This window comes from Pongo pygmaeus, chromosome 7 (genome assembly GCF_028885625.2).
Source record: "Pongo pygmaeus isolate AG05252 chromosome 7, NHGRI_mPonPyg2-v2.0_pri, whole genome shotgun sequence".
Classification (NCBI taxonomy): Eukaryota; Metazoa; Chordata; class Mammalia; order Primates; family Hominidae; genus Pongo; species Pongo pygmaeus.
The window spans coordinates 78,127,485-78,147,324 of NC_072380.2; the positions used below are offsets into that span (position 1 = coordinate 78,127,485).

Here is a 19,840-nt window from a genome sequence, read left to right on the forward strand (position 1 = left end):
GTCTTCATCAGGAGGCAAGTCTTCTGCCAGCCGGGTTATTTGATAGCCTTCGTAGTCTTCATGGTGCTCCTTGATGGCTATTTAATGTCTGGTAGCTCAGAGTCATGACCAGAAAATCAACTGTGTCCTTTGACACCTTCCTGGGCCAATGTCCACTTCCTACATCTTCTTTTCTCTTCAAAGTCATGGCCTGTACAACAAAAGATTAAAATCCCCTGGAGACCTATGTCCTTTATTCCTACCTAGAACCTTAAAGGAACTAAACATACCATTTCTTCTGACTGCATCTTTTCTTATGAAGCATTTCAAGGCATACTCATGTTGTCAGAAAGTAGTTCATCTCCAGAATCATGGGTCACAATGGACTTGCTGTGTCCTTCCCCTGCCACCACTGCCCCCTTCCTCTACTGGTAAGCCCACCTGCTAGAGTGGGGAGGTCTCCTTCTCTTCCTCCTCCACCTGCAGTCTGTGCTTTTGTGGCATGTTCTTTTCTTTTCTTTTATTTTCTTTGAGACAGTGTCTTGCTCTGTCGCCCAGGCTGGATTGCAGTGGCAAGATCTCAGCTCACTGCAACCTCTGCCTCCCAGGTTCAAGCGTTTCTTGTGCCTCAGCCTCCCGAGTAGCTGGGATTACAGGTGCCCACCACCATGCCCTGCTAATTTTTGTATTTTTTGTAGAGATGGGGTTTCACCATGTTGGCCAGGCTGATCTTGAACTCCTGACCTCAGGTGATCTGCCTACCTCGTCCTCCCAAAGTGCTGAAATTACAGGCACGAGTCTTTCCTTATTCACATCTTGAGGCTGCTCACAGTCCTCCCTTGTGTCTGGAATCTCGTAGTGATGGCTTTCTCCTGGGCTCATGCTCGTGAGAGCCCCTCACCACCTCTATAAGTTGCAGAAGCAATCATTGAGGACTTTCTTCAGCCTCTTTAGCAGACAGTCAGGTTTGCATATCAGTGATTTCATCATAACTATGGAATGGTAAAATCATAGTACAATTAATATGATTCTTTAATTTTAAAGAACTATACAAACAGAAGGTAGTTATCAATATAAATTTAAAAATGTCTTTCCCAGAGTTTAAGGTAATGATATTGCCACAACTGATACACACATATGTTATTATAAATGCTCATTTTAGAAGATGAAATATACCATCTGAATAGCATACAAATAATAAGTGCTACTTAGGTCATTATTGGCATTTCCTCCTACCTCTTAAACAACATAATTTCAATCAGCTTTACATTTAGACATCATTTCTTGCTTAGTTTTGAGATAACAGAAATAGCAATCATTAAAAGCAATCTATTTTTTTTTTAAGCACCTACTGTATTAGTCAGGGTTCTTCAGAGAAACAGCACCAGTAGGAGAGATGGATATATGTGTGTAATGTATGTATTTTGTATATACACATATATAAAATAAGGAGTTGGCCCACGTGGTTACGGAGGCTGACAAGTCCCAGGATCTGCACTCAGCATGCCTGAGACCCAGGAAGAGCCAATGTTTCAGTCTGAGTCTGGAGGCAGAAAAAAAACCAATGTCCCAGCTCAAAGTGGTGAGGCAGGAGGGTCAGTCTTTTTGTTCCATTCAGGCCTTCAACTGATTCGATGAGGGCCACTCACAGTGGGGGTGGGGTGGGGGGCAGCAACCTGCTTTACTCAGTCAACTGATTCAAATGATTCAAATGTTCATCTCACCCAAAACACCCACGCAGACACACCCAGAATCATGTTTGACCAAATATCTGGGCATCCTGCAGCCTAGTCAAGTTGACACATAAAATTAATCATTGCACCTACTATGTAATCAGTTGGCCTAGTAATTACCTCATTTAATTGCCACAAAGACCTCCCATATGGAAAGTAGTCTTATTCCCATTTACTCCACAGCTGTTTATTTAATAAATGTTTGCACATTTTAGAGATGAAGTACTGAGCCTCAGAGAAGTAAAGTAACTTGTCTAAGGCAGCACAGCTAGTAAATGGCAGGGCCACGATTTCAACACAAGTCTAAAATACTCATCTGGGTACTCTGAACCAGTATGGCCACTGCCTACCAGCACTGGTGCTGTGCTTCCTACAGGCCCTGGGGCTTCCTCCTTAGGACGGAGGAGAGCTGAAGGCATTGGCCGCTAGCCAACACTCAGGGCAGCAGCGGGGCAGGCACGCCTGAACATGTGGGACCTGAGTGCAGCTGGGAGCCTTGAGAAGGAAGGCTCCCCTTTCCTTTGCCTTTGAGATGACCCACAGAGCACAAATAGTTGCTAGTATTTGTTGAAAGCTACTTGCTCGTGCTTTGTGTGGATATTATTATTTAACGTTCACAACATTTCTGTGTTCTTCTCACCACCCCACTCTGCTTGGGAGGGAGATAGTGACAGTGCCCCCATGAGGCAGCCATGGGCAAGGACTAGGAGGCATCCTTTTAAACTGCTGTCCTCAGAGCCACCAAGAGTGCCCTAGGTTGCCTTAAATGGCCCCATGGGCCAGTCCAATCCTGTTCCATCTCTCCTCAAAATCTGCCCATCAAAACTGCTTAAAATGTGCATGAATCAATGATTCCGCAGGTGTGTGCTGCCTGCGGATTCACCCACGAGCAGGCCTGGGCTTTCCCTTCTTTTTATTTGCTCCTCATCGCTTGATACATTGCTGTTCCTCATTTTCCATTTCCACTAGAGCTTGGCAAAAACATTGTCTAGTTCTAAACATAACTATGAGCCCCTAAATAAATCTTGTATAAAACGAGCTCCTTTGTCCTCGACTCCCTGCAGCACTCTCTGTTTGCTCTATGGAGTCCCCTTCATCATGACAACATAAGCAGTCCTCATGGCATTGCCCAGTTAGCTTCACCCATAGCAAAACTCTCATTTTGCAGAGGAGGAATCGGAGACTCAGGAGAGCATGGGCCTTTCCCAAGTTCACACAGTTAGAAGCCAAGCCATCCGTGCCCCAGTCCAGTGCTTCTGGTATATCCCACAGACATCGGTTCTTATGGGGTGGGATGGGCAGGTCAAAGAGCAAGACATCTGGAGGTGGCCTTGCAGGAAGGCACACAGGCTGGCCTGAGGCCACACGGGAGGTCGGCACCTGTTTTGCATATTTGCCTCCATGTACAACCGTGTGGGTGCAACACAAACAAAGGTACTGGAAGAGGAACTGGGGTGGGGAAATACTTTTTACATTGGCAGAAGCAGATTCCCTCTGGTGTGCATGCTTTGCTGGAAGGCCCGGGAAAGAGCTGAGATTCCTAATTGACTAGAATATGACTCACTTGGGACTCCCATTCCCAGAGGAAGTGGCTTTGGCTTGTATTATTTGTTTACAGAGAATCATCTCATCCATGTAAGCCCACAGCATTGGATCCACCCAGCGGATTCTTCTCCATGACATCTTGGTGGGTTTCCAGACATGCATTTGGCTTCCATGGGATGATGTTTCCACATCAGACCCTTGGTCTGCTCCCGAGCTGTGAACCAGACCACAGGAGCAGAGGGTGAACTGTCTTGTTTCAGCCTAGGACTCTGAGAATACTCTACCAGCCGAACGCTTCCACAAGGAAACACAATTGGTGGTAACAACTCTCAGAGGAAAGGGAAATAAAACTGCTTCAGGTGCCCTGAGAGCAATTGAATCATAGTTGAGAAGGCAGCACACCCTAGAGGTGGATAGATAATTTGGATGGTGTCCAGAGATGTGGGAGCTTGTTCTGGATGCCAAGGTCTCACTGGTAAAATCACTGCACCGCTTGACCTGGGATGCTCAGAATTGGGAGACCCATGTTCCTACCCTCGCTCCGTTAATAACCGTCTGATGTGTACATGAAACCCCTCTGAGCCTCAGTTTCTTGATTTATAAAGTGGGAATAATAACACTTGCCCTGCCTACCTGTCCCAGGTGTGTGGGTCAAATGACCCTATGTGAACACACTTTGTTAACAAGGGAGAATTCTATTTTTGTGTGTGTGTGTGTGTGTGTGTGTGTGTGTGTGTGTGTGTGTGATGTAGGCGGGAATGTCTTTTGCTGGAAGTGAGATGGGAATGCTGAGGAGTGGTGGAGAATGGTAAAAGGTCTTACTGGGACACACAGAGGGTGCTGGGTAGGGTTGCAGCCCCCTAGCACTGGAGACCCTGGGTCTGCAGTGCCAGCATTCACCCCACCAGCAGATGGACGTGCAGTCCAATGTTGGCTGGGATGGTGGATAGAGTTAGGAGTATTGACAAGGCAGCAGTTACAATGGTGATCCCAGAGATTTCACTGAACAGGGAAAGGGTTGAAGAAAGGGACCCAGCAGATAGGCTTGGGGAGCTCGGAGGTATCAGAGAGATGTAAGCATCACGTGCATAAGGGAGTTGTTGGCAAGGTGGCAGTGGTGGGCAGAGAGGTGAGGCTGGAGTTTCAGATTTGAAAGGTGGAGGGCATCCAAGATCTGACAAGGAAGGTGGTGCTGGCTGGGAGGGCCACAGGGGTGCTGAAGGGCCCCAGGCCAATCACAAGGTTGGAATGGAGAGAGTAGAAGCTGAGTGCCAGGGTCATCTCAAAGAATAAGGTGGAGTTGTCACACCTGAGGAGATGGGAAATCTGTGAGTGGTGAGGACATCAGAGGTGGGGGCAGGTGTTTGGAAGGGCTGGGAGGAGAAGCTGATCCTGCTTTAGGGTAATGGAGGCCCAGAAAACAGATCTGCCTGGACGCATGCTCAGATTTGAAATTGGATATGAATTACATACAAATTGGTCATTTTACATATAGATAATCTTGTTGGGGCATCTTGTCCTCAATAATACAAAATATGCATAAAAAACTGTAATAAATAACTCCTTTTAGCTATCGACATTTTTCATAAAATAGGCCCAAGGGCATGGTTAGTATCAATGAAGGAGAGCACGTTGCTGAATTTTCAGGAGTTTTGCAAGCCAGGTGTTATGTTGATAGCTTGAAATAGGCCTGGAAGGGAAATCAGCAAACATTACAAACCAGGGCTTCCCTCCACTAATGCCCCCCACCATCCCTGGAAATCTAGTTATTAAATATTTCCCAGCACCACTGCCTAGGCATAAATAAAATCTCCAAATCTGCCCTACTTTACAATCCTGTTGTGGAGTGAATGTGTTGTGCCTCTAAAAGAGACACGTCCTAATCTCTGGTGCCTGTGGATGTGGCCTTATTTCAAAGCAGGGTCTTTGGAGACGTAATTAAGATCTAAATTAAGATGAGGCCTTACTGGAGTAGGGTGGGCCCTTAATCCGATGTGACTGGAGTCCTCCTTAGAAAAGGAGAAGAGATACAGAGAAATACACACAGAGTGGGGAAAACTATGTGAAGACGCAGACCCAGGGCAGAACAGCATGTGACATTGGAGGCACACCACAGTGACACACACCAACGATTGCTGGTGGCACAAGAGGCCAAGAGAAAGACATGGAACCAACTCCCCTCGGGGCTCCAGAAACAACCAATCCTGCAGACACCTTGACTTCTGACTTCTGGCCTCCAGACCTGTAAGAGAAGACATTCCTTTTGCTTTAAGCCACGCCGTTTGTGGTACCTCATTACGGCAGCCTGGGGAATCTGACAACCCCGTCACAGCCTCATGTTTGGGCAGGAGGGCAGGGAAGTTCTTCCACGTGAACAGCAAAGGGAAGGTCGACTTTTACCTTTCCCTGTCTCTGCTCCTAGGGGACCTTCCCTCTTCCCGGCACCTCCAGCACATGTTTTCTTTACCATGATCTGGTCCTTCCAATGGGAAGTGCCAAGTATTGTGGGTCATTCTTCATGCTTTCCCTTCTAAATGGCAATCAGGGGTTGTAAATGCAGATGTCCCTGTGGGTCAGAGTTCTTCAGCATGATGCAGGGAGAACCTTTTCAAATTGGAAAGCGCATTCTGTGTTTAAATTAAACACCCCAGTGAACCGGCCAAGGAAAACCTGGCCGAGACCTGACATTTTGGGAACTCTTTAACGTGCTCTGAGAGGTGGAGGACATCTCTTAGCCTTGGCATTCCCCCGGCAGCCACCGGCAGCATTTATTCTCTGCTGGTGAACTGGCTGATTGTCTCTGGCTGGTTCCTGGGATTTTGTTGTCATTTGCTACTTGGATCTCTCAGGGGTCTTTTGTCTTGACCTAGCTGAAGAGTGAATGGAGTATAGATCTCAGAATTTCCACAGTTGCTCCAATGTTTCTCCCTTCAGACAGAAGCCTTACAAAAAAAACAGATTTTGTAGGTTATAAATCCCCCAACAGACAAGCTCTGGGATGATATTGCAAAACTCTAGTTTCAGAAGAATGCACCGAGAGGGCGGCGTCCTCTCCAGACATGACCTGCCCCACCCGGATATTTCCAGGAGTGTTTTTCTCGGCAGCTCTCGTCATCTTAGGTGGCTGCGGGACAGGCATCAGGCACATGGAAAATCAAAGTTGATTTGGGGTGAGAAATATTTTGAAGTTGTAACTCCTGTTTACAGTTTCTTTCTTTATGAACACCAGAGGGCACCACAGTCATACTGAATGGTGGGTCGGCCTTGCTTTAGGACTGAAATCCCAGTACCCAACTTTTTTTTCTTTTTAAGTTTAAGGACTAAGAAGTGCTGAATTGAATATGTATTCATTTGAATATTTTGCTCAGGCTTCTAAGAAAGTTGCAGAGGAGACTTTTGGGGCCACTTGCTGGATGTTCACGCCCAGGGCCTGGGGCAGGGGGACCTATTGGGCAGCACTCCTTGCCTGCCCTCCCACCCAGTCCTGAGATTGTCCAGCTCTGGTCAGTTCTGCGGCAGGGCTGGAACTGTGTCCCAGGCCAGAGCTACCTCATGCAGAACCCAGCTCATTACTTCCTGGGCTCATCCTTTTAAACTGGCTCTGTGAGTTGTTCCACTTAGCATCTGGAGGTGAGGCCTGGCCCTGGGAGAATAGAGGATTCCCCAGGGAAGGTTGAGGGATTGCTGAGGTTGCACAGTTGTTGCCTCAACAGCAGTGGGGCTTCAACAACAGGGACAAGTTGACTGGTGTGTGTGTCTAGGGTCTTGAACAGTTTCCCACTGATGCCCTCTAGTAGCTTCCCACTGACAGCAGTGCATTCATGGTTCCGGAGAAATATAGAAAATTTTCTGTAGGCTCCTAAAAGGCTCTGGAAGGAGCAGGAGCAGAGCTACTGAGGGCATGGGAGGCTTCGTGGGTGCTGGGGGCTCTGTGAAGGGGTGGCTGGGCTGACCTCCAGGGAGACCTGAGGCCTGGGAGGAGAGACCACGTGGGAGAGGTGCCTTGCCAGAGGTGGGCAGCAGAGGGAGATACTACCAGCACCATCACCTGTTTAATCGTGAGTGTCTGGGCCCCAAGAGGGTGTGTGTATGCTTGTGGAAGAATCTGTACCAGATGACACAACTCATTCAGACAGCGGCTTTTCCATTCTAACCTCTGGGACAGTCCACTCAGTGTCAGCCATACGGTTTTGGGCACCTTCCGATGACACTCAGCAGAGAGCAAGACTGTTCTTAGCAACAGCATGTTGTAAATAGCAAAGGAGCACTCACTCTGCAGGAAAGCAGATGGCTTTGCAGACCAGAAGCTCTACTAATGAGTTGATGGCAATTTAGTGAGCCTTTGCTGTTTGTATGAAAGAGAAAACTTCAACAAAATGAGGGGAGAATGTATATCTATAAAAGAGATTATGAGGGCATGGCTGTGACCTCCACGAGCAAGTTGAAACGTTCCACCGAGAAGATCCACTGTGGATAATGGGAACTTGTGCAAGGCCATGATCTGCTTGGTGCAGTGGGCGCAGGAGGCAGGCAGAGGGACTGCCCTGCTTCGAAGACCAGTGACCACTGAGGGGTCTACCTGGCCATGAGGGGGTTCCATTTGTCATTTACAATTCACTTGCTCCATTCAGTCTTTTTAACTGGGATCAAGAAGGATATAATTGGTAGCAGATCATTTGGATTCCAATTCCAGATTTGTGACACTCATGAGTGATGTTCAGGCTTGGCAGAAATCACATGATCACACCTAACAGGTTACCTTTCTTAAAATGGGCACCTATTAATAGTATCAAATAATGGATATGATATGACCTGTGAAAGCACTTAGGAGTTGATCCAGTGTGACATAAGTGGCGTCATTAATCTCAGGAGGGAATCTTTAGCATTTCCTTCTCTTTCAAATATGTGTCTGTTACTTGGGCTGAGTGAGGCTCCATTTGAAGGAGGCTTATTTAGAGTTAAGATAAAGATATATCTTCAGGCCTATGCTGTTACCATCACCAAACAAATAGGATTGGAAAGTATTTTGGGTTCTGGGTACTCATGGCTTTGTAGACTGCTTAGCCACATTCAGACAACAATTTGCAGAGCAACTTCCATATTAGAACTTTTTGTGAAAAAACACAAAATAAAATTCTGTTAAACTCAAGAAGAAGTATCCAAAAACATTCACTAAAAAGGACTACTTTTGTCCTGAGCAGGGAATACCATCCTTGTTTTTGTTTTCTACTTTTTTTTAAGCTAACGTTAGAGACATCTTGGGCTAATGGGAACAGGGAATAACTACTGGCAAAATCAGGGATCAAGGTTCTGTTTACGTTTTGTCAAACAAATACATCTGTTTGACCTGAAGCCTCCTTGGTTTATTACAGCAATTGCTTACTGTAAGTAAGCAACAAGGTGTTTAAATTTCACACATGTGAAATACATATTATGTTGCCTAGCAGGGGCCAAGACTCAGTCAATATTTTTTTGTAGCACAGTTCTCAGATTCTGAGCTTTACTTAACCAAAAGTTTATTTTACCAAAGGAAGCAAGTTCTTAACCTTGACACTAGAACTGTGAGTTAGACTTTATTAGTGAACACACTTATTGGTAGTTCCTCATTTAAGTCCATTACCACAATGTTTTCCTTGAGCTATAACACATGCACCATTTGGCACAGTCATAGGCTGATAAGCAAGGGAATACAGCAGGCAGCAGTCCCCTGGAATTACAAGCTCCTGAAGCAAAGCTCCGTAATGGGTGACAGCTTGAGCTATGGAATCAACCAGCCTCATTTCAAAGCCAGAGTCCACTGTTCACTGGCTGGTTACCTTGGGCAATTCACTCAACCTCCTCAATCTTAAATTCCTCCTCTAGAAAATGAGTGCATAAAAACACCCACTTCATACTTTTTTTTTTTTTGAAATGGAGTTTCGCTCTTGTTGCCCAGGCTGGAGTGCAATGGTGCGACCTTGCCTCACTTCAACCTCTGCCTCCTGGGTTCAAGCGATTCTCCTGCCTCAACCTCCTGAGTAGGTGGGATTATAGGTGCCCACGACCATGCCTGGCTAATTTTTTGTATTTTTAGTAGAGACGGGGTTTCATCATGTTGGCCAGGCTGGTCTCGAACTCCCGACCTCAGGTGATCCACCAGCTTCGGCCTCCCAAAGTGCTGGGATTACAGGCATGAGCCACTGTGCCCAGCCCACTTTATACTTTTTAGGGCTTCAGTGAGATAATCTAGTTAGTGTTAGCTACTATCACTAACATCATCATCATCATCACTGCCTCTTAGTCTCCCAAAATACCCAGTATAGTGCCTTGCACTGTGATAAAGGGGGAACAATTTCCATTTGTTGTATAACTCATTCCATCCACTGATGCATTTTAAATTTGGAATGAAATCTATCAGGATTACAGATTCAAATTCTTAAAGCTCTTCCAATGTATTTTGTTCCCATTTTGGGGGGCAGGGAGAGAGTACCTTCTTAAAAATTTTCCAAACTTCAACCCTAGAAAATAATCTATGTATATAAAGGCTCTTAGTATAATTCTTGGCACATCGTAGTAGACATTTGATAAAAGTTCTAACAGATAAAAAGTAAAATGGGTTTATATTTTATGATGATTTTTAGGGGAGACATAGGCTTCAAGAAAGTGACTTGCGGCCACACACAGTGGCTCACACCTGTAATCTCAGCACTTTGGGAGGCCGAGGCAGGCGTATCATGAGGTCAGGAGATCGAGACCATCCTGGCCAACATGGTGAAACCCCGTCTCTATTAAAATACAAAAAATTAGCCGGGAGTGGTGGCACATGCCTGTAGTCCCAGCTACTTGGGAGGCTGAGGCAGGGGAATCACTTGAACTCAGGAGGCGGAGGTTGCAGTGAGCCAAGGTCATGCCACTGCACTCCAGCTTGGCAACAGAGCGAGACTCCATTTAAAAAAAAAAAGTGACTTGCCCAATGTTTAAGAAATAACAATGTTTTTGGATACTCCTTCTTGAGTTAAACTGAATTTTATTTTGTGTTTTTTCACAAGGATGCCATTATCTTCAGTAAATGTTTTCTTGGGAAACCCAGGCAGTGGGAAATTCCTCTAGAGAGCTGCTGGTCGGCAGGTGTTTTCCACATTACTTGACTGGAGAGCTGTCGGCAGTCAGATCTCTCTGACATGGGGTAAACAGCGGCTCTCGACCCAGGCAGCTCTTTAGAACTGCCCCATGAGCCTTAAAAAGTGCACAAGCCCAGCCCCACTGAGCCAGATTTTTCTTTGGGATAGTCTGGGTGGGCCCCAGGTGTCAGAATTCTTAAAATCTTTCCAAGTGTTTCTAGAGAGAGTTATAATCTAGTTCTCTCTGCTTAGCCTTCTATAAGTCTATGTTTTATACATGTTCATAGATTTCAGCACACATTAAAATTCTCTCCCCTTTGTAACTTCTCTTTAAAAGGGATTTTTTTTAACTTTGTAAAATGATAAAACATAATAGGAATTAATCAGTTTGTTCTTCTGAAGAAACATATAAGCACTCGATTTTATAGAAGAATTGCCAGAATTGTTCAGTAGCTACATCTTAGATACTGGAGTGGTAGTGACGGCTTTTTCATTTTATACAATCAAAGCAACCACCTGTTTTTTCCCTTTCCCAAGTAAGTTAACACAATGAATCTTGACCAGATGATTTATCTCTTTGAAATTTACAAAGTAATGGCTTGAGTTTCATATATTGTAATACTAATAACATAAATGATGTAGAGAAGTAGTAAAAATAATAATATTAGTAATAATAATGCCTTTGTTCATCATGTCCTTGCACATCACATGTTCGAAACAAGTGGTGTTTGAGCCTGCTGAGATATGAAATGTAAAAGAGAGACTATGTAACCCTAATGCTTATGTGTTAGATAGCTTGGGTTGAATATTCAAATAATTCATCTGGTACCTGCTGCAGATTCTGTGGTGGTGCACCAGTCATTTCTTAAAATAACCCTAACCATATGCGGCAATTGAAAGAGGTGTATAAGAGGTCCCTAGGAGCCCCTAAGGGAATGGTGAAGACCCCACAAATAGAGAAGACAAGGAAAATTAGCAAGTAAAACCCTCCTCCCCATCATGGTTCTATCTTCAGTTTCTTACCTCAGAGACAGGACTTTTTGGTTCAATCTTGGAAGATCTACTAAGTTCTTTTTTTTCAAAACATAAATGATCCACTTGGCAATGCTTTTACAATACATTTAGTGCATTTTGAATCAAGGAATTGTTTAATGTGCTTACCATGAGTTATTTCCTTTTACAAACATCATTTGAAACTCACCATTTCTAGAAAGCCTCACCTGGTTACGTGGAATATGATCCCATTGATCTCTGGTTGTATCTTTTGATATCAGAAGCCATATGCTTATAGGCATGTAATGACGTCCTATGTATGAGAGCACACATCAGAATGTCCCTTTAATTTCTCCGACTTAAGCACGTAGGACCTTTGAACATGCTCTTCCACCTGCTTGGAATATATTTGCTACTACCAGCAACTCCTTTATCTAGTTCTTTTCAGATCTCTGCCCAGTTGTTTTTGTTCAGGGAAGCTTTCTCTAATCTTCCTCTATTCACTGATTTTATGTTCTTGTAGCATCTCTCCAAAGTCTCACTTTTCCACTTTTTTGAGTGACCATTTGATTGCTCACTGCCTGTCTTGGAAGGCTGTAACTCTTTGACTCACACACCCAGGGTCTGTGTTGACTTTTGTTTATCAGTATATTTCTAGCAGTTAGTCCAGTGTTTGAATTCAATAGGTGACTAATTGTTGAATGAATACTGCGCTTTCTCTTTGAAACTCAGCTACAGTTCCACTTTGCTGAAGAGTTCTGCACTACTTAACTTTTTGAAACTAATGTTCTACGTAATACTTTAAAATAAAGATTAATGGTTAAGGAGAGTGATTAATTGTGCAAAAAGAATGACTTCTACTAAAAGTATTTCTTATTAGGCTAAATTTGAAACATAAACTAAAACATACATTTTTAAAAAGCTACCCATAAGCTCACTATATTTACATAGCAACTATTTTTATTTCATCAAAGGACACTGTCCTTAAGCTGAAGTGATGCTGGAACTTGGGTATTTCGTTCTAAATTTGTTTGTTGTTGTTGTTGTTGTTCTTCTTCTTCTTCTTCCTCTTCTTCCTCCTCCTCCTTCTTCTCCCTCCTCCCTCCCCTGTCCCCCTTTTCCTCCCCCCATTTCCCCCTCCCCCTCCCCCCACTCTTCTTCTTCTTCTTCTTCTCCTTCTCCTTCTCCTTCTCCTTCTCCTTCTCCTGCTTCTTCTTCCTCTTCCTCTTCCTCGTCTTCTTCCTCTTCTGTGATGATGGGCAGCTTCATAAACTCTGGCTGGAAATCCGAAGGTATCTAAAAAACCAATGCCCTCTAGAGGCGAGAGTGCTCTGAATCAGTCACACAAAATTGCCTGAAGCTGGGCTACTTGTCTTGGTAAACAGCACACTTAAACTATTCCTTCAGTCTCCAGGACCCCACTGTGCCAAATTCAGGAATAAAACCTGTCTCATGTAAAACTTTTTTAGTCTGTAGGATCTTACTCTAAATCATAGGAATTGTTGTCTCACGAGATTTTTAATGTCTGTGAGAGTATGGACGTTAGCAAGAGATGCCTTAACTCTTAAAACCACCTCAGTCAGTACTGTGACTCAATGCCTCTTAACTAGGCGAGGGTTAAATATGCAGATTTGAAAATATTGGGTTAATAAATAGTGAGCAGTTAAAGTTTACCCCGTATTAATGTTGCATGTTCTTTCCAGTAATTTTAAATCAACTGATCAGTACTAGCCTTAGACCAAAAAGAAAATGAAGTTTGAAGGAACCCACATCACATGTAAGGAGATGAGCTTATTTCCTTAATGGAGAGTCCTGGTGGAGACGCTGGAGGCAGTTCCTCAGTGGTGTTTGGTTGAACCAAGCACCAGTCGACAAAGGATCAAAAGTGGCCTGCGGCGTATATTTTGCTATAGTGGATGCCTTGTAATTGCAAGCTTTACGGTCATGCATGTTTCATTCTCTCTTTGTTGTGTTTTCCAGAGGGATAACCAATTGGCTGGCAAAGTAACAAATGAAAAGTAACCTGACTCTATTGACCCGCTTAACCCTGCATGGGGGGGAAGGATGGAAAGGAGCAGCTGTTTGCTTTGAAACAGTGGAACAGGTATGGAACAGCAGCTTTTGCTCTTGCCTTCTTTTATTTCTTTGCACATCTATTTCCAGACCAGTTGAAAACAGCAAGTTGTTCCTGTTTGCGGACACAGAATCGGGGTTCCGTGTTCCAGGAACAGGTACTGTGGTTTACTAGTAACATTCTGACTTGCCCCATCTTCAGGTGGCCGTTTGTATAAGGATTAGTGCAATGAAAATAACCTTTTCTTTTTTTTTTTTTTTTTTTTGAGATAGGGTCTCACTCTGTCACCCAGACTGGAGTACAGTGGCGCCATCTCGGATCACTGCAACCTCTGCCTCCCAGGTTCAAGTGATTCTCCGGCCTCAGCCTCCTGAGTTGCTGGGATTACAGGCACCTGCTACCACAGCTAATTTTTGTATTTTTCGTAGAGACAGGGTTCCACCATGTTGGCCAGGCTGGTCTGGAACTCCTGACCTCAGGTGATCCACCCGTATTGGCCTCCCAAAGAGCTAGGATTACAGGTGTGAGCCTGGCCGAGACCATTGTTTTCAAATAGCAAATAAGTAATCCTGCTAGGGAGAATTATTACTTTTAAACATAGGATTTGCATTTTGGAAGTGCATTTAGCTTTAAGATACATTATTTGGGCTTATGGGAATTTTGCTCCACTAAACAAATTTCTATGAAGGAATCATAGAAGTAATGACAAAACGGCAAAGCTTGTTGATTTCCCCAGTGAATGCCATGGAAAGTGTGTTTGCTGTGTTTAATGATCTAGATCTCCTCTGCCCACATTCATTTTCTCAGTTGTGAAGGGACCCTGCCAAGAAAGGCATAGTTTGACTTTTTCTATTTTTTCAAACTTCACATAATAGATATAGGTGAAGCTTCTTTTGCTTCGAAATGAAGATTTCATTTCAACATGAAAAACATAGAACCGCACTCTTAGGACCCCTGGAATTAGAATCTTTAAAATTTTCGTTAATTTTGAGTCAGTGCCTATTGTCATTGGGGGGTTGTACCTTCTTTCAGTTACATCCATTATCAAGAAGCACATGAGTAGTACCTGGTTTAGTAGTCACTCTATAGAGGTCAATGCTTTTTGTAATATTAATGGCTTTGTCGTGCAGCTAGAAAGTAATTTTAAGTTCAGAAGATTAAGTATCATGTACTAGATGTTCAAAATTAAATCACTTAATGACTTTTCTCGACAAGATTTTTCTCCCCATTGGATGCCTGATAGATGAGGGACTATGAATAAATAATAAAGACTTGAAATTTGCATAGGAATATTATAATTCAAAAGGTTACAGAAAAAAGAGTTTTAAAAGTTGCATTTTATATAAGGAATTTAAAAAGGTTATGGGCCCACTATTTAAGGTTACTTAAGGAAGAGATTTTATGTTATTATGTTCTCAGGACATAATATCTTTACAGCCATTAAAGGTTTCAATGTACTACTCTATTGAATCTGAAACTCAATATCATAGAAATCAATAATACATGAAGAATCTGGTTTATAGCTTAACAAGGAGGCCGAAAAAGTAGTGCGTTGTTGCTGCTTGAGGCACAAAGCAGCTTTATGGTCTTTTGGTTCCTTCATGTTTCAGTGTGTAGAGTCAGCCAACTACTTCCCACATTGACCGACTATCTTTTGCTTGCATTTTAACATAATGCAAATGGACTTTTTAAAAAAGTTTCTTCATTAAAAGATGTTGTCTGTCTGGAAGGAAATATTTGGGAATAGGGCAAAAGAAGATGAAACAGACAATAAACACTCTATACTACCCATTCTGAATATTGATCAATGCATATTATCAAACAAGTTGGCTACTTCAATTTCATTTAGTGGGAATAGATTATAATGTGATTCAATTTTTAAATGAAGTGATGATTGGAAAAAACATTATAAACCAAAGAATTAGCTAGCTACTGTCTCTTCCCGGGTGTGAGTTTCTATGTATGAAACTCTTTGAGAAATGGAATCTGCCTTTTTTTTTCATACTAGAAAAGGGAGGGTAGAAAAGCAAAGGCCTGGGGCAGGGAAAGACAGGCTCCAGGCTGTTTCCAGGACTGTTCTCTGGAAGGGGCTGGGAGCAGCCCTCATCTGAGCTCATTTCTCTTTTCCACACCTGGGATAATTTTGAAGGAGGCAGCCTTGGAGAAAACCATCCTCAAAGGGCACCAGAGGGCTCTGCAGGCTCCCCAGGGCTGCTTTCCTCACACCGGAAAAGACACTGGACAGGATTCAGGCACCCTGAACTCCAGATCAGAGTCTTCCTTTGTGAAAAGCATGAATGCTAATGTTAGGCTGCTTTGCTCACAGACATTGGTGTACCCAGTAAAAGTGCTGCCCAATGCCAAACCTAACATGCCCCCATCCTGTCACCACCCAGTCAGCAGGGAAAATAAGAACCAGGAGTTTGGGAATGGAGAGGAGAGAGTGGTTTTTCATAGGTGGTAGGAGCACGTTTAACAAGACTAGAAACGCTCAGGACTATGGCTCATGTGGTTCCTGTAGCCCTGAGCCACAGGGCTTCCTGGAGATCCTCAGGAGGTTTTGACCCAGAGGCTAGAAATCTTCTTTCCTGTGTGGCTTACAAACTGGGCTCCCTGCAGAAGTTCTAAAATTCTTGCATAACTCACACATTCCTCTACTTCCAGATAACTCTACTTTCCTAACTAACTCCTTCAGGAGCTCCCTCTTAGTCCACGCGCAGGCTCAGTGGCTGCGCAGAGGGAAAACACTTGCCACCATAGCCCTTAGATCCCACTGCGCCTTCCTGTGGCCCCTCACCCTGGACAGAGCTGCAGGGCCCCTCACGTCCTGTAGCTGGACACAGTGCAAGTCTGCTTCAGTTCAGTGTCTCCACTATTCAGAGTTCTTGTGAGGATTAGATGAGATACTAGTTGGGGGAAATTGTAAATTGTAAAGTATCTTAAAAATGTCAAGTATTATTCAATATGACACTCTAGTAAGAACATGGGCTTTAGAACCAGACAGCTCTAAATTCGAAACTTGCCTGTGTGAACCTGGGCAAGTTGCTTTACTTCTGGGAGACTCACTTCTTTCATCCATAAAATGAGATTGCAAAGCAGAGAGGTATATGCCCGCTGCCCCTCGGGGGCTACAGGCCGCTTGTCTTCTAAAGACTTCATATGACAGCATTCATCACCATATCATGAACTTACTGTGGTCAAAACAGTGAAAGGCTGTCCAGTTCTCAGCCTTGGAAGCTCAACCAGCTGAGATGGCGGCAGCCAGAGAGCTGAAGGCCACACTCCCTGCAGCCATGTTCTCCGGATGGCGCACAAATTTTGGATGTCTGTTATTTTATGAAGGGAAACAGCTATCCTTGGATGAAGACCACTTGTGTCAGCGTGACCAATTCATGCCCTCCTTGTGGGTGGATCTCAGGGCAAGACAAATCAACAGATTCCAATTTATTCATTTACCAGGAGATAGAATTGACCCTGAGACCAGTGAAAAGAACTGAATCCATGTGACCAGTGCATTCTCTTCCTTGAGGAAGACTTATGTAGGATGCCAGATAATAACCGGAAGAAGACTTGACAGCATGGAGTTAGATGAGTCCAATGTTTAACAATGAGGGCCAAAATTGCTGGATGGGCTTCTCTCAAGAGCAACTGCCTGGCCAATGGGGCCTGAGTCCTTTCCCTCCTTCCTTGCAATAGCGCTTGGATGGCCCAGCCAGCATTGGCCTCCACATTTGTTTTTCTCTGCCTGCCCATGTCTATTCATCCTCCTGAATAACTGACACAAGAAGAACCTGACACTGTCAGTTACGATTATGCAGTTAATCAAGTTCTATCAGGTCTTGCAGGCCCAGGAGCCATTTATCCCTTTAAGATGATTTTATAAGATCGCTTTTTCCTGATCCAGCATGCACTGATCTCCCATTTTAACTCTCAGAAAACCGTTTTATTTCTCTTACTCCTAAACTTTTGGGGGTCCCTCTCTGATGCCCCCAAGTACTGATAACAGGATTAAATGATACGACATATGAAAGTTGTCTTTCTGGTGCATAGGAGGGGCTCAGCAAAGCCTAATTCCCTGTTCTCCTTCCCTTTCATGCAATATGACAGCTCTTAAGACTTTTATGGAACATAGCCCTGTGCTATGTCACTTGTATTTCAAAGATTAATAGAAAATAGGATTCCAGCCCCTGAGGAGCTCAGAGTATAGTGGTGCAGGCACATTTAAGTGAATAATGTTTTGTTGAGCATAAAAACCCTGTTGTTGCCAGGCCCACTGGCTGTGGGAATAAATGTGGTCTTCCTGGTATTCATGTATTCATTTTGCTGTGCTGCTAGACCTCACCTGTACAAATACAGGGACCCACCTCCTGCAGAATCCTCCCAAAGATGTGCCAATGCTCAGAGAGAGTTGCAGAGAAGAGCTTTAGTGTCCACCCTTTATCACCATTATCTCCATTAGTATTAGTCCACACCATGCCCATTTTTAAATTTGAATCAATGATGTTTTCTTAACTCCAGCTAAAGTATATGCAAAGCAACCTGAAGGTCCCCCACATCCCACCACCCAGCTACCCACCCTCACTCTTCCTGCCCCTTGCTGGTACTGAGTCTTTCCTACCTTGTGATTCTGGAGCTTCCAAACACCCCAAATATTTCTGAGTATCCCTACGGGGTATTGCAAATGTTTTCTGTAATGACTCTGGGCCTTCTGCCACCAGCCCTTCTCCTATCAGGCCTGGGGGTCAGGGGAAGGGGCAGGCAGCAGTGTCCCCTGACTGTCCACCACGTTCTCTGTCATTACTTTCTTTGTAGGAAAATGCTGGCCTAGCCTGGCCTGGGTGCTGCCTCTCCCTATGAAACGGTTTCAAAGTTGCAGATCTTTGTTCCCTTTAGTCTTTACAGAGGGCTCATGCAAACATCTCTTCAGTCTCTAAGTTCTCCCCTAAAGGAGCTCGAAAACACATTCTTGGGTAGGGCAGGGGACCAGTGGGCATCATCTGATCTAGACTCCCCTCATCTCTCTGAGCTAGATCCCAATCAAAATTTCCTCCCTCCTCTTTCAGCCCCCAAACCCAGAAGTCCTATTTCATGTTGATATATGCAAATAGATGACCAAGAGAGTCACTGGCCACCAAGGCCATACAGATCTGAGGTTAGACTTAGATAGAAGGGCAATAATAGAAAAATATGAACCAAGTTCTACTATAGAAGCAAGTGGTAGTCTTGCTTTCAGTTCAGGCTTCACCTTTTCTGCAAGGCCATCCCTCCCACTCTCACTCAAGTTAAGCACTTGCTCTTGAATCACCCAGCGGACATTTGCCAAATACCTAATATGTGCCAAGCACAAAGCGAGGCCTCTAATGGCATGATTCCCAAGCAGAATCCTGTCCTCTAGGAGATCCCTCGTCTGTTTGATCTCTATACTTGGTACTTCTCTGACCCTGAACACTAGTTTCATTTTTGGCTTATACATTTGGATCCCATATTAGTCTGCAACCTCTCTGAAGACCTAGCCCACACTTTAGGCTTCTGAATAAATACTGTCATCTGAATAACAACATTTTGGTCAATGTCAGACTACAGATACAATGGTAATCCCAGAAGATTGTAATGGAGTTGAAGAATTACCATTGCCTAGTGACACCATAGCTGTCATAATGTAGTGTGACACATGACTCATGTCTGTGAAAATGCTGGTGTAAACAAACCTACTGCATTGCCTGTTACATAAAAGTGTACAATGACCTAGGCCTTCATGTTCACTCATCCCTTACTCACTGACTCAGAACAACTTCCAGTCCTTTGATCTCCATTTGTGGCCAGTGCCCTATACAGGTGTACCAATTTTTATCTTTTACACTACATTTTTACTGTAGCTTTTCTGTGTTTAGGTGTTAAAAAGTTGCCTACAATATTCAGTACAGTAACACACTGTACAGGTTTGTAGTCTAGGAGCAATAGGCTATACCATATAGCCTTGGTGTGTAGTAGGCCCTACTATCTAGGTTTGTGTAAATACACTCCGTGATGTTCACACAATGACAAAATCCCCTAAAGATGCATTTCTTGGAACATAGCCTCATCGTTAAGTGGTGCATAACTGTAATTGAATTGTTGGCTGTGGGTGTTATCATAATCCGTGTAGTAGATTATCTACAGTAACCTGTATATCTCTTTCCTGGATCAGTGACAGCAAGATCCAAGTAGGAAGCAATCAAAGTGAGTGAGTCATAGAGCACGATGCTCACAAGCATGAAAATTATGCTTCTCTGTGCCTTTTTAAAATTGATTTTACAACTATCTGTTGATTTATGGGAGTCATGACATCTCTTTTATTTTATGACATAGATGATAAAGAGGAAATACATTTTTCCCTCAAATTGAAACTATCAAAATGGTTTCTTTTGGATGTTGCA

The 19,840-nt window shown here is 43.8% G+C and overlaps 1 protein-coding gene across 4 annotated transcripts in view; it reads left to right on the top strand.

Moving 5' to 3' along the window:
• DNAJC5B (DnaJ heat shock protein family (Hsp40) member C5 beta) overlaps positions 1-19,840 on the top strand; it is a 124,056-nt gene that overhangs the window by 53,352 nt on the left and 50,864 nt on the right. For all 4 annotated transcript variants that reach the window (XM_054497528.1, XM_054497526.1, XM_054497527.1 and 1 more), the window contains one exon: positions 13,331-13,454. The gene's annotated coding sequence lies outside the window, so the exon portion shown is untranslated. The remainder of the gene's footprint in view (positions 1-13,330; positions 13,455-19,840) is intronic.